Source organism: Rhipicephalus microplus, unplaced genomic scaffold, assembly GCF_043290135.1.
Source record: "Rhipicephalus microplus isolate Deutch F79 unplaced genomic scaffold, USDA_Rmic scaffold_343, whole genome shotgun sequence".
NCBI classification, from domain to species: Eukaryota; Metazoa; Arthropoda; class Arachnida; order Ixodida; family Ixodidae; genus Rhipicephalus; species Rhipicephalus microplus.
The window spans coordinates 97,501-110,000 of NW_027464911.1; the positions used below are offsets into that span (position 1 = coordinate 97,501).

Sequence of the window (12,500 nt, forward strand, 5' to 3'; positions counted from 1 at the left end):
GTGCTTTGCGGCATAGCACCGTGCGCAAAAACGGTGCGCATGCAAGAGGTGTCAGAGCTAGCGAACTTTTGCCACGAGCAACAGGTCACTAAAAGCCTATAGATGACGGTGTTGGAGGAAAAGAAAAATATCGAGAAAGCACTGCGGTGTGCCGTGCGTAGGGACGGGCGCGCGTGCCACATGCCGCCGAAATATGGGTGTCGGAGAAAACAGAGTGCCGCGCGTAACGAGGGGCGCGCGTGTTACAGAGAGATATGCCCAAACGCATGAAAGTGTACGCAGGTGTCCTAAGGCAGTTTTTTTTTTTTCCTCATTTTGATGTCGCCCCGGCTGACGTGGTTTTCGTTTTTCCGTGCCGCCCCGGCTGACGCGGTTTTCGTTTTTCCGTGCCGCCCCGGCTGACGCAGTTTTTGCGCCGCCCCGGCTGACGCGGTTTTCGCGCCGCCCCGGCTGACGCGGTTCCGACTTTGCACTTTTTGGCTCACCCCGGCTGGCGGCCCACTCACTCGATCGCCAGGTCTGTTTGCCCCGGTGGTTCCACCGCCAGGCTTAAGCGCGAACTTTTTTTGTTTGTTTTCTTTTGATTAAGCGCAAGCTTTTTTCTTTGTTTTCTTTTGATTAAGCGCGGGCTTTTTTCTTTGTTTTTTTTGCATTCGCCCCGGCAGACGCGGTTTTTGCGCCGCCCCGGCTGACGCGGTTTTTGCCGCCCCGGCTGACGCAGTTCGGACTTAGCACTTTTCGGCTGTGCCTGGCTGGCGGCCCACTCACTCGATCGCCATGTCTGTTTGCCACAGTTTTCCCGGTGGTGCCGCACCCGGGCTCGCCCCGGCTGACGCGGTTTCGTGCCGCCCCGGCAGACGCGGTTTTCGCGCCGCCCCGGCTGACGCGGTTTCGTGCCGCCCCGGCAGACGCGGTTTTTTGCCGCCCCGGCTGACGCAGTTCGGACTTGGCACTTTTTGGCTGAGCCTTGCTGGCGGCCCACTCACTCGATCGCCATGTCTGTTTGCCACAGTTTTCCCGGTGGTGCCGCACCCGGGCTCGCCCCGGCAGACGCGTTTTTTTTTTCTTTCGCCCCGGCTGACGCAGTTTTCGCGCCGCCCCGGCAGACGCGGTTTTCGCGCCGCCCCGGCAGACGCGGTTTTTTGCGCCGCCCCGGCTGACGCAGTTCGGACTTGGCACTTTTTGGCTGAGCCTGGCTGGCGGCCCACTCACTCGATCGCCATGTCTGTTTGCCACAGTTTTCCCGGTGGTGCCGCACCCGGGCTCGCCCCGGCTGACGCAGTTTTCGCGCCGCCCCGGCTGACGCGGTTTCGTGCCGCCCCGGCAGACGCGGTTTTTTGCGCCGCCCCGGCTGACGCGGTTTTTTGCCGCCCCGGCTGACGCAGTTCGGACTTGGCACTTTTCGGCTGTGCCTGGCTGGCGGCCCACTCACTCGATCGCCATGTCTGTTTGCCACAGTTTTCCCGGTGGTGCCGCACCCGGGCTCGCCCCGGCAGACGCGTTTTTTTTTTTTTCTTTCGCCCCGGCTGACGCAGTTTTCGCGCCGCCCCGGCTGACGCGGTTTCGTGCCGCCCCGGCAGACGCGGTTTTTTGCGCCGCCCCGGCTGACGCGGTTTTTGCCGCCCCGGCTGACGCAGTTCGGACTTAGCACTTTTTGGCTGAGCCTGGCTGGTGGCCCACTCACTCGATCGCCATGTCTGTTAGCCACAGTTTTCCCGGTGGTGCCGCACCCGGGCTCGCCCCGGCTGACGCAGTTTTCGCGCCGCCCCGGCTGACGCGGTTTCGTGCCGCCCCGGCAGACGCGGTTTTCGCGCCGCCCCGGCTGACGCGGTTTTTGCCGCCCCGGCTGACGCAGTTCGGACTTAGCACTTTTCGGCTGTGCCTGGCTGGCGGCCCACTCACTCGATCGCCATGTCTGTTTGCCACAGTTTTCCCGGTGGTGCCGCACCCGGGCTCGCCCCGGCTGACGCAGTTTTCGCGCCGCCCCGGCTGACGCGGTTTCGTGCCGCCCCGGCAGACGCGGTTTTCGCGCCGCCCCGGCTGACGCGGTTTCGTGCCGCCCCGGCAGACGCGGTTTTTTGCCGCCCCAGCTGACGCAGTTCGGACTTAGCACTTTTTGGCTGAGCCTTGCTGGCGGCCCACTCACTCGATCGCCATGTCTGTTTGCCACAGTTTTCCCGGTGGTGCCGCACCCGGGCTCGCCCCGGCAGACGCGTTTTTTTTTTTCTTTCGCCCCGGCTGACGCAGTTTTCGCGCCGCCCCGGCAGACGCGGTTTTCGCGCCGCCCCGGCAGACGCGGTTTTTTGCGCCGCCCCGGCTGACGCGGTTTTTTGCCGCCCCGGCTGACGCAGTTCGGACTTGGCACTTTTTGGCTGAGCCTGGCTGGCGGCCCACTCACTCGATCGCCATGTCTGTTTGCCACAGTTTTCCCGGTGGTGCCGCACCCGGGCTCGCCCCGGCTGACGCAGTTTTCGCGCCGCCCCGGCTGACGCGGTTTCGTGCCGCCCCGGCAGACGCGGTTTTTTGCGCCGCCCCGGCTGACGCGGTTTTTTGCCGCCCCGGCTGACACGGTTCGGACTTTGCACTTTTCGGCTGTGCCTGGCTGGCGGCCCACTCACTCGATCGCCATGTCTGTTTGCCACAGTTTTCCCGGTGGTGCCGCACCCGGGCTCGCCCCGGCAGACGCGTTTTTTTTTTTTTTTCTTTCGCCCCGGCTGACGCAGTTTTCGCGCCGCCCCGGCTGACGCGGTTTCGTGCCGCCCCGGCAGACGCGGTTTTTTGCGCCGCCCCGGCTGACGTGGTTTTTGCCGCCCCGGCTGACGCAGTTCGGACTTTGCACTTTTTGGCTGAGCCTGGCTGGCGGCCCACTCACTCGATCGCCATGTCTGTTTGCCACAGTTTTCCCGGTGGTGCCGCACCCGGGCTCGCCCCGGCAGACGCGTTTTTTTTTTTCCTTCGCCCCGGCAGACGTGGTTCCCCCCCCCCCTCCGTCTTTCTTTTTGTTTTTTTTTTTTTCGCCGCGGCTGAAGTGGATTTTTCGGTGCCTCGACGCCCCGGTAGTCGCGGTTTTTCCGTTTCCGCACGGCCCCGGCTGACGCTGCTCGGTCACAGTCGCCTTTTGTGGTGATTGCAGACTTCTTGAGCGCGGGTGTTTTTTTTTTTTGTTGTTGTTGTTGTTTTATTACGCATTCGCTCCAGCAGACGCTGTTTAGACTTTTTGTTTCCTCTTTTATCCTGCGACGAGGTGACGAGGTTTATTCGGTGCCCCGCCGCCCCGGCTGAAGTGATTTTTCCTGTCCCGTGCCGCCCCGGCTGACGCGGTTGGGACTTCGCGTTTGTTCGGCCGCCACGGGTTTTGGCGCACTCGCTCGGTTGCTTGTTGTTGCCACTTGTTGCGAACCCAGGTTTCTTGAGCGAGCGCGGGCGTTTTTTCTTCCTTTCTTTCTTTGTTCTATGTGTTAGCGAATCGGCCTTTAATATCACACGAGGACTCACAACCAACAATTTTCAGTTTGAAGTGTAAAAAATCTGCAGGTGTTGACGTAACTGACTTGCCCCGTACCCTTGAGTACATCCATGAAGTTCTCGTAGTACTACTAAATCGCATTATTCCAAGTGGAGAAATTCCCATAAACTTGCAAACCTCTACACGAAAATCGGTGCGCGTGATAAAGTTGAAAATTATCGTCCGATATCAAATGTGCCTTCTATAACACAAATTCTAGGAAAAAAAAAAAAAAAACACTTGTTCGCCGTTTTCTGCGCCGTGACTGGCAGCACTCCGGCGAAGCGAAACGGGGTCGATTCGAGCACGATATCGGCGTCTTTCGACGTGCTCGCCGGCGACCGTCGCACGAGTACGTCGCACGAGCGCGTCTGCCGGGGCGCCGTTTGCGAAGCCGACGCAAAAGTGGGAACCGCCGCTCGGATGATCGCCGCTTTCGGCAGAGTGAGTGTTGGCACTCCGGGGAAGCGAAACAGCGTGAATGCGCCCACGAAATCGGCGTATTTTGAAGTGCCCGCCGGCGACCGTCGCACGAGTACGGTAAACCGCGTCAGCCGGGGCGTAGTTCGGGACGCCGACGAAAAAGTGGGAAGCGCAACTCGGATCTTCGCCGTTTTTGCAGGAGTGAGTGGCGGCCCTCCTGCGAGACCAAGAAGCATCGATTCGTGCACGAATTCGGCGCCTTTCGACGTGATCGCCGGCGACCGTCGCTCGAGTAGGGCAAACCGCGTCTGCCGGGGCGGGCTTCGGGACGCCGATGCGAAAGTGGGAAACGCTGCTCGGATGTTCGCCGTTTTTGGCCGAGTGAGTGCTGGCACACGGGCGAAGCCAAACGGGGCCGATTACGGCACGATATCGGCGTCTTTCGACGTGCCCGCCGGCGACCGTCGCACGAGTACGGTAAACCGCGTCAGCCCGGGCGGAGTTCGGGACGCCGATGCGAAAGTGGAGAACGCCGCTCGGATCTTCGCCGTTTTTGGAGGAGTGAGTGGCGGCACTCCGGAGAAGCCAAGGAGCGCCAATTAGCGCACGATATCGGCGTCTTTCGACGCGCTCGCCGGCGACCGTCGCACGAGTAGGGCAAACCGCGTCTGCCGGGGCGGGGTTTACGACGCCGACGCAAAAGTGGGAACCGCCGCTCGGATGTTGGCCGTTTTTGGCAGAGTGAGTGCTGGCACTCCGGCGACGCGAAAGAGCGCGAATGCGCCCACGAAAGTGGCGTATTTGGACGTGCGTGACGGCGACCGCTGCAGGAGTACGAAAAACCACGTCAGCCGGGGCGAGCGACACACGGCGGTCTGGGTGCTTATCGCTGCTATTATAGGGGCACCCCGGCAGACGCAGAAAAAAAAAAAAATTTTCGACCTTCTTTTTTGCTGGTCGAGCTCGGGTAACCCAGGTCGCAATGGGAGCCGCGCACGAAAGCGGCGTCGCGAGACGCGTTCGCGGTCGCTAGTCGCACGAGCTCGGCAACCGCGTCAGCCGGCGCGGAGTTCGGGATGCCGACGGCTAAGTGGGTACCGCTGCTCGGATGTTCGCCGTTTTTGGCCGAGTGAGTGCTGGCACTCCGGTGAAGCCAAGGAGCGCCAATTCGTGCACGATATCGGCGTCTTTCGACGTGCCCGCCGGCCACCGCCGCACGAGTACGGCAAACCGCGTCTGCCGGGGCGGGGTTCGCGACGCGTACGCAATAGTGGGAACCGTCGCTCGGATGTTCGTCGTCTTTGGCCGAGCGAGTGCTGGCACTCCGGCGAAGCGAAACGGGGCCGATTCGGGCACGATATCGGCGTATTTCGACGTGCTCGCCGGCGACCGTCGCACGAGTACGGCAAAGCGCGTCTGCCGGGGCGAGGTTTGCGACGCCGACGAAAAAGTGGGAAGCGCCGCTCGGATCTTCGCCGTTTTTGCAGGAGTGAGTGGCGGCCCTCCTGCGAGACCAAGAAGCATCGACTCGCGCACGATATCGGTGTCTTTCGACGTGCCCGCCGGCCACCGCCGCACGAGTACGGCAAACCGCGTATGCCGGGGCGGGGTTGGCGACGCCGACGCAAAAGTGGGAACCGCCACTAGGATGTTCGCCGTTTTTGGCAGAGTGAGTGCTGGCACTCCGGCGAAGCGAAAGAGCGCGAATGCGCCCACGAAAGTGGCGTGTTTGGACGTGCTTGACGACGACCACCGCAGGAAAACGAAAAACCACGTCAGCCGGGGCGAGCGACCCATGGCGGTCTGGGTGCTTATCGCTGCTATTATAGGGGCACCCCGGCAGACGCAAAAAAAAAAAAAAAAAATTTTTTCGACATTCTTTTTTGCTCGTCGACCTCGGGTGACCCAGGTCGCAGTGGGAGCCGCGCACGAAAGCGGCGTCGCGAGACGGCTTCGCGGTCGCTAGTCGCACGAGCTCGGCAACCGCGTCTGCCGGGGCGGAGTTCGGGACGCCGACGGCTAAGTGGGAACCGCCGCTCGGATGTTCGCCGTTTGTGGCCGAGTGAGTGCTGGCACTCCGGCGAAGCCAAACGGGGCCGATTCCGGCACGATATCGGCGTCTTTCTACGTGCTCGCCGGCGACCGTCGCACGAGTACGGCAAAGTGCGTCTGCCGGGGCGGGGTTTGCGACGCGTACGCAATAGTGAGAACCGTCGCTCGGATGTTCGTCGTCTTTCGCCGAGCCAGTGCTGGCAATCCGGCGAAGCCGAACGGAGCCGATTCGGGCACGATATCGGCGTCTTTCCACGTGCTCGCCGGCGACCGTCGCACGAGTACGGTAAACCGCGTCAGCCGGGGCGGAGTTCGGGACGCCGATGCGAAAGTGGGAAGCGCCGCTCGGATCTTCGCCGTTTTTGGAGGAGTCAGTGGCGGCACTCCGGTGAAGCCAAGGTGCGCCAATTCGCGCACGATATCGGCGTCTTTCGACGTGCCCGCCGGCCACCGTCGCACGAGTACGGCAAACCTCGTCTGCCGGGGCGGGGTTTGCGACGCCGACGCAAAAGTGGGAACCGCCGCTCGGATGTTCGCCGTTTTTGGCAGAGTGAGTGCTGGCACTCCGGCGAAGCGAAAGAGCGCGAATGCGCCCACGAAAGTGGCGTGTTTGGACGTGCTTGACGACGACCACCGCAGGAAAACGAAAAACCACGTCAGCCGGGGCGAGCGACCCATGGCGGTCTGGGTGCTTATCGCTGCTATTATAGGGGCACCCCGGCAGACGCAAAAAAAAAAAAAAATTTTTTTCGACATTCTTTTTTGCTCGTCGACCTCGGGTGACCCAGGTCGCAGTGGGAGCCGCGCACGAAAGCGGCGTCGCGAGACGGCTTCGCGGTCGCTAGTCGCACGAGCTCGGCAACCGCGTCTGCCGGGGCGGAGTTCGGGACGCCGACGGCTAAGTGGGAACCGCCGCTCGGATGTTCGCCGTTTGTGGCCGAGTGAGTGCTGGCACTCCGGCGAAGCCAAACGGGGCCGATTCCGGCACGATATCGGCGTCTTTCTACGTGCTCGCCGGCGACCGTCGCACGAGTACGGCAAAGTGCGTCTGCCGGGGCGGGGTTTGCGACGCGTACGCAATAGTGAGAACCGTCGCTCGGATGTTCGTCGTCTTTCGCCGAGCCAGTGCTGGCACTCCGGCGAAGCCGAACGGAGCCGATTCGGGCACGATATCGGCGTCTTTCCACGTGCTCGCCGGCGACCGTCGCACGAGTACGGTAAACCGCGTCAGCCGGGGCGGAGTTCGGGACGCCGATGCGAAAGTGGGAAGCGCCGCTCGGATCTTCGCCGTTTTTGGAGGAGTCAGTGGCGGCACTCCGGTGAAGCCAAGGTGCGCCAATTCGCGCACGATATCGGCGTCTTTCGACGTGCCCGCCGGCCACCGTCGCACGAGTACGGCAAACCTCGTCTGCCGGGGCGGGGTTTGCGACGCCGACGCAAAAGTGGGAACCGCCGCTCGGATGTTCGCCGTTTTTGGCAGAGTGAGTGCTGGCACTCCGGCGAAGCGAAAGAGCGTGAATGCGCCCACGAAAGTAGCGTATTTGGACGTGCTTGACGGCGACCGCCGCAGGAGTACGAAAAACCACGTCAGCCGGGGCGAGCGACCCACGGCGGTCTGGGTGCTTATCGCTGCTATTATAGGGGCACCCCGGCAGACGCAGAAAGAAAAAAAAAAATGGGGACATGGCGTGCGTCACCGTGCGGCTTCGCAGCGTTGCCGAAGTCGCCGAGCCCTTCGACTGAGCCGAACGGCGGACAGGGAACGTTGGTCGGCCGTTCTAACCTGTCGGTGCCACGCCGAGACGTCGTTAAGGAAAACCGCGTCGTGGGCCTCTACGACGCCGTCGAGTCGTTGTACGTTTGGTGTCCAGCGTGTCGGCGGCGAGTAGCGGACACGTCGTTCACGACTTCGGTCTTTCGCAGTCGACGCGAACTTGCGGAGAGTCGTGGTGCCTCACGTTTTCGGCAGAAACCGCGGCGGAATTTTCCCGTGCGTGCGCGCACGACCTCGGTGCTGTGCCGTCAGCGTAGTGTTGCACAAACTCGTGGCCTACCCAAGGTGCGGTACGTTTGCGGCCGTATCCTCGGTGGGAATTTCGTGAGTAGGGTCGCAAATTCTACGACCTCGGCGGGTTTGAGAGCGACGTAGACTTGTGGCACGCTCAACATGCCACACGTTTCGGGGCACACCCGCGGTGAAATTTTCTCGAGTACGCTCGTATTAGGGCCCAAGGAGGTCTGGGTACTTATCGCTGCTATTATGTGGGGGTTCTCGTGAGCGGCGTACGCGAAAGCGACCGGGTGTCTGATATGCGGCGGGCTTCGGCCTCGTCAAGCGTGTCCTCGGGTCTGCTCCAGGGGAATCCACGGCAGTCGTCTGCAGCCTCATCCGCTTGATGCGTTAGGGGCTGGTTGTCGGACGGTGCCGTTTTACCACGATATCGAGGTGTGTTCCGTGTCGTCCTCGGGCGATTCAGATGCGAAAGCGCCGAAGACGCGGGCGTGACCCGTCGTCTGGCGGCTTTGCAGTCTCGGCTCCGTTGCTAGTTCCGGCCGGTCCACCGACAGTGCAGCGGGCTTGGGCAACCCGCACGGCGCGACCGAGTCGATGCAACGAAAAAGAGCGAGCATGAACGTGCTTCTTGCCGCACGGCTCCCACTCGTCTTTCGGGAAGGTTGTGCCGTAGCGAGCTCGAACGCCGTCATCTCGGAGTGCAAAATAAGCGTGTTGGGGCGCCTGAAGGTGGCCTCCGCCGCACACAGACTGCGTCCGGCCCGCCGAGGGCGAGGACGGACGCGCAGTCGAACGATTACCTGGTTGATCCTGCCAGTAATCATATGCTTGTCTCAAAGATTAAGCCATGCATGTCTAAGTACATGCCGAAATAAGGCGAAACCGCGAATGGCTCATTAAATCAGTTATGGTTCCTTAGATCGTTTCTTCCTACTTGGATAACTGTGGCAATTCTAGAGCTAATACATGCAGTGAGCCTGGAGCCCTTTGGGTAACGGGTGCTTTTATTAGACCAAGATCGATCGGGTTTCGGCCCGTATTGTGTGGTGACTCTGGATAACTTTGTGCTGATCGCATGGCCACGAGCCGGCGACGTTTCTTTCAAGTGTCTGCCTTATCAACTTTCGATGGTAGGTTACTTGCTTACCATGGTTGTTACGGGTAACGGAGAATCAGGGTTCGATTCCGGAGAGGGAGCCTGAGAAACGGCTACCACATCCAAGGAAGGCAGCAGGCGCGCAAATTACCCACTCCCGGCACGGGGAGGTAGTGACGAAAAATAACAATACGGGACTCTTTTGAGGCCCCGTAATTGAAATGAGTACACTCTAAATCCTTTAACGAGGATCAATTGGAGGGCAAGTCTGGTGCCAGCAGCCGCGGTAATTCCAGCTCCAATAGCGTATACTAAAGCTGCTGCGGTTAAAAAGCTCGTAGTTGGATCTCAGTTCCAGACGAGTAGTGCATCTACCCGATGCGACGGCTCGGACTGAACATCATGCCGGTTCTTTCTTGGTGCACTTCATTGTGTGCCTCGAGATGGCCGGTGCTTTTACTTTGAAAAAATTAGAGTGCTCAACGCAGGCGAGTCGCCTGAATAAACTTGCATGGAATAATAGAACAAGACCTCGTTTCTGTTCTGTTGGTTTTTGGAATACGAGGTAATGATTAAGAGGGACGGACGGGGGCATTCGTATTGCGGCGCTAGAGGTGAAATTCTTGGACCGTCGCAAGACGAACTACTGCGAAAGCATTTGCCAAGAATGTTTTCATTGATCAAGAACGAAAGTCAGAGGTTCGAAGGCGATCAGATACCGCCCTAGTTCTGACCATAAACGATGCCAACCAGCGATCCGCCTGAGTTACTCAAATGACTCGGCGGGCAGCTTCCGGGAAACCAAAGTATTTGGGTTCCGGGGGAAGTATGGTTGCAAAGCTGAAACTTAAAGGAATTGACGGAAGGGCACCACCAGGAGTGGAGCCTGCGGCTTAATTTGACTCAACACGGGAAAACTTACCCGGCCCGGACACTGGGAGGATTGACAGATTGAGAGCTCTTTCTTGATTCGGTGGATGGTGGTGCATGGCCATTCTTAGTTGGTGGAGCGATTTGTCTGGTTAATTCCGATAACGAACGAGACTCTAGCCTATTAAATAGGTGCGGGGTTCCCAGCACCTTACAACCTTCTTAGAGGGACAAGCGGCTCCTAGCCGCACGAAACAGAGCAATAACAGGTCTGTGATGCCCTTAGATGTCCGGGGCCGCACGCGCGCTACACTGAAGGAAGCAGCGTGTCTTTATCCCTGTCTGAAAAGACTGGGTAACCCGTGGAACTTCTTTCGTGATTGGGATAGGGGCTTGCAATTGTTCCCCTTGAACGAGGAATTCCCAGTAAGCGCGAGTCATAAGCTCGCGTTGATTACGTCCCTGCCCTTTGTACACACCGCCCGTCGCTACTACCGATTGAATGATTTAGTGAGGTCTTCGGACCGATGTCCGGCGCGGCCTTTCGGTTGCGCCGGTCTGTTGGAAAGATGACCAAACTTGATCATTTAGAGGAAGTAAAAGTCGTAACAAGGTTTCCGTAGGTGAACCTGCGGAAGGATCATTAACGGATTGTGAAGGGTGAGCGCCTCAGCTGCGTCTGCGCCCGACACTTTCTGCCGCTGACCCCGTTTGGACGCGGGGTCGGCTTTTCCCCACGGGGCTGCCTGAATGTGGAGCGGCACCCCGTGACAAATTGTTGCGCCCAGCGGACGCCAACACCGCGACCTTGGACGGTCGGCCAGGTGGCGGACGCGGGTACAAACGGCGCAACGCACTCATAGGTCGGCTTTCGACCCGCCACTGCACCGTGGCTCGAAGCGCTCGAAATGCGCGACCCGACCGCTGCGGGACCGCCTAGTACTGTAAACAGGAGCGGCGGAGCGCGAACGGCGAGTCGTGGTTACGTCGGTAGAAGGCGAGGCTGCGCGTTCCCGAAACGCCAGCCGAGTGCCCTCCCGACCGTTCGAGCGTGCAAGAACGAGACCCGACAATCGCGCGGCGACTGCCAAGTACGAGAGGAACGGCACAAGCGTCGGCGGTCGGTCAAGGAACTGGCGATGTGACGGGTCCGCTGTGCACCAGTGCATACCGTCCCGCCGTCCGCGGCAAGCGCCTCCGCGTCCTCGGGTGACGGAGGCTGCCGGTCGGTTCTTGCAGGCGAGGGATCTCGCTGGCACCGGTTCGCGTTGACGCGCGGCCGGTCATGGCACGGCGATGCGACGGCCGAGGTGCGCAGTACTCGATGGAGGAACCGCACGCTCCGATGACCGTCCCGCCCTCCGCGGCGTATGCGTACCGACCGTAATGGTTGCAGCAGCGCCGGCCGGCTTTTGAATTCGCCACACGAAACACGGTGCGAGATCGCGGTTAGGGGAGCGTCGACGTTGCCAGGCGTTTTGCTTGCTGCCGAGGGAAAGGCGGCACGGCCACGTCGCGCTCGTCGCGATTAGCGGGTCTGCGCGCTTTGGGAAGGTGCCGCAACGACTTGCCGAAAGAGGAAGCACGGAAGAACGAGGGACTTGGACGTCCCGACAATTGAACGCACTTGCGGCCAGGCCCTTGCTGGCTTCGTTCTTCCGCCTCGAGTAGGCTCGTACGCGGCTCCGGCGCCGAAAGTGGTCCTTGGCACCGACTTCGGTGGACGTGGGAAGTGCCGCGCAAGTACGGCGCGCCTGGCTCCACCTGTTGGCTAAAGTAGGCAGCCGGATCGGCATTTTGGTGTGCGGTGGCAAACCGTGGATGCGAAAAAAGCTTGTGCGATTTCGTGGAACAAAAAGCGGGGGTCCCCCTTTTTATGCGGAGGAGACCGACCCGCCCGCCGTGGTGAACCGCGACGCCACGGTAAAAACGGGAGAGGCTTGTCGATGGGACCGTGCATCCCGCGCTCCACGGAGGCCGGGAGGCGGCCGCCCGAGGAAATGTGTAGCCGTCGAGGCCCGCATCTGCGTGCACTCTTATCCAAATGGGTGTACCGCAGGCATTTTCTGGTTAGGCGGGCCAATGAGAGCGAGCACACAACGATACCTACGGGTCCGGCTTGGAGAACCGGCTTCGACGCCTCCCGAGTATTTATAGAGGGGTGGACCACGAAAGCACTCGCAAGTAGCGGAAGCGAAACGCCGTCCGAAACACACCGTTTGCTCGATTTGCGGCAGCCGAAAAAGGCGCGGCAGAGTTTTGGAGTCCAAGCGTGCGCTGAAAAGCGCCCTTCTTGGCCACTGTTTGGCCGAGTGCCAGAAACGTTTGGTTTTGACTGTACGGAATTGAACAAACACTTTTTCACGACTCTAAGCGGTGGATCACTCGGTTCTCGGGTCGATGAAGAACGCAGCCAGCTGCGAGACTTGGTGTGAATTGCAGGACACACTGAGCACTGATTCTTTGAACGCACATTGCGGCCTTGGGTCTTCCCTTGGCTTCGTCTGTCTGAGGGTCGGATCACATATCAAGAGAGCCTT

The 12,500-nt window shown here is 60.4% G+C and overlaps 2 non-coding genes across 2 annotated transcripts; both read left to right on the forward strand.

Moving 5' to 3' along the window:
* The first annotated feature begins 8,791 nt into the window (after positions 1-8,791).
* On the forward strand, positions 8,792-10,606 carry LOC142793887 (small subunit ribosomal RNA). The gene has a single exon (XR_012891903.1). It is a non-coding gene; the product is annotated as a small subunit ribosomal RNA (ribosomal RNA).
* Positions 10,607-12,325: 1,719 nt separating this feature from the next.
* Positions 12,326-12,478, forward strand: LOC142793880 (5.8S ribosomal RNA). Its single transcript, XR_012891896.1, has one exon. It is a non-coding gene; the product is annotated as a 5.8S ribosomal RNA (ribosomal RNA).
* Positions 12,479-12,500: the final 22 nt, after the last annotated feature.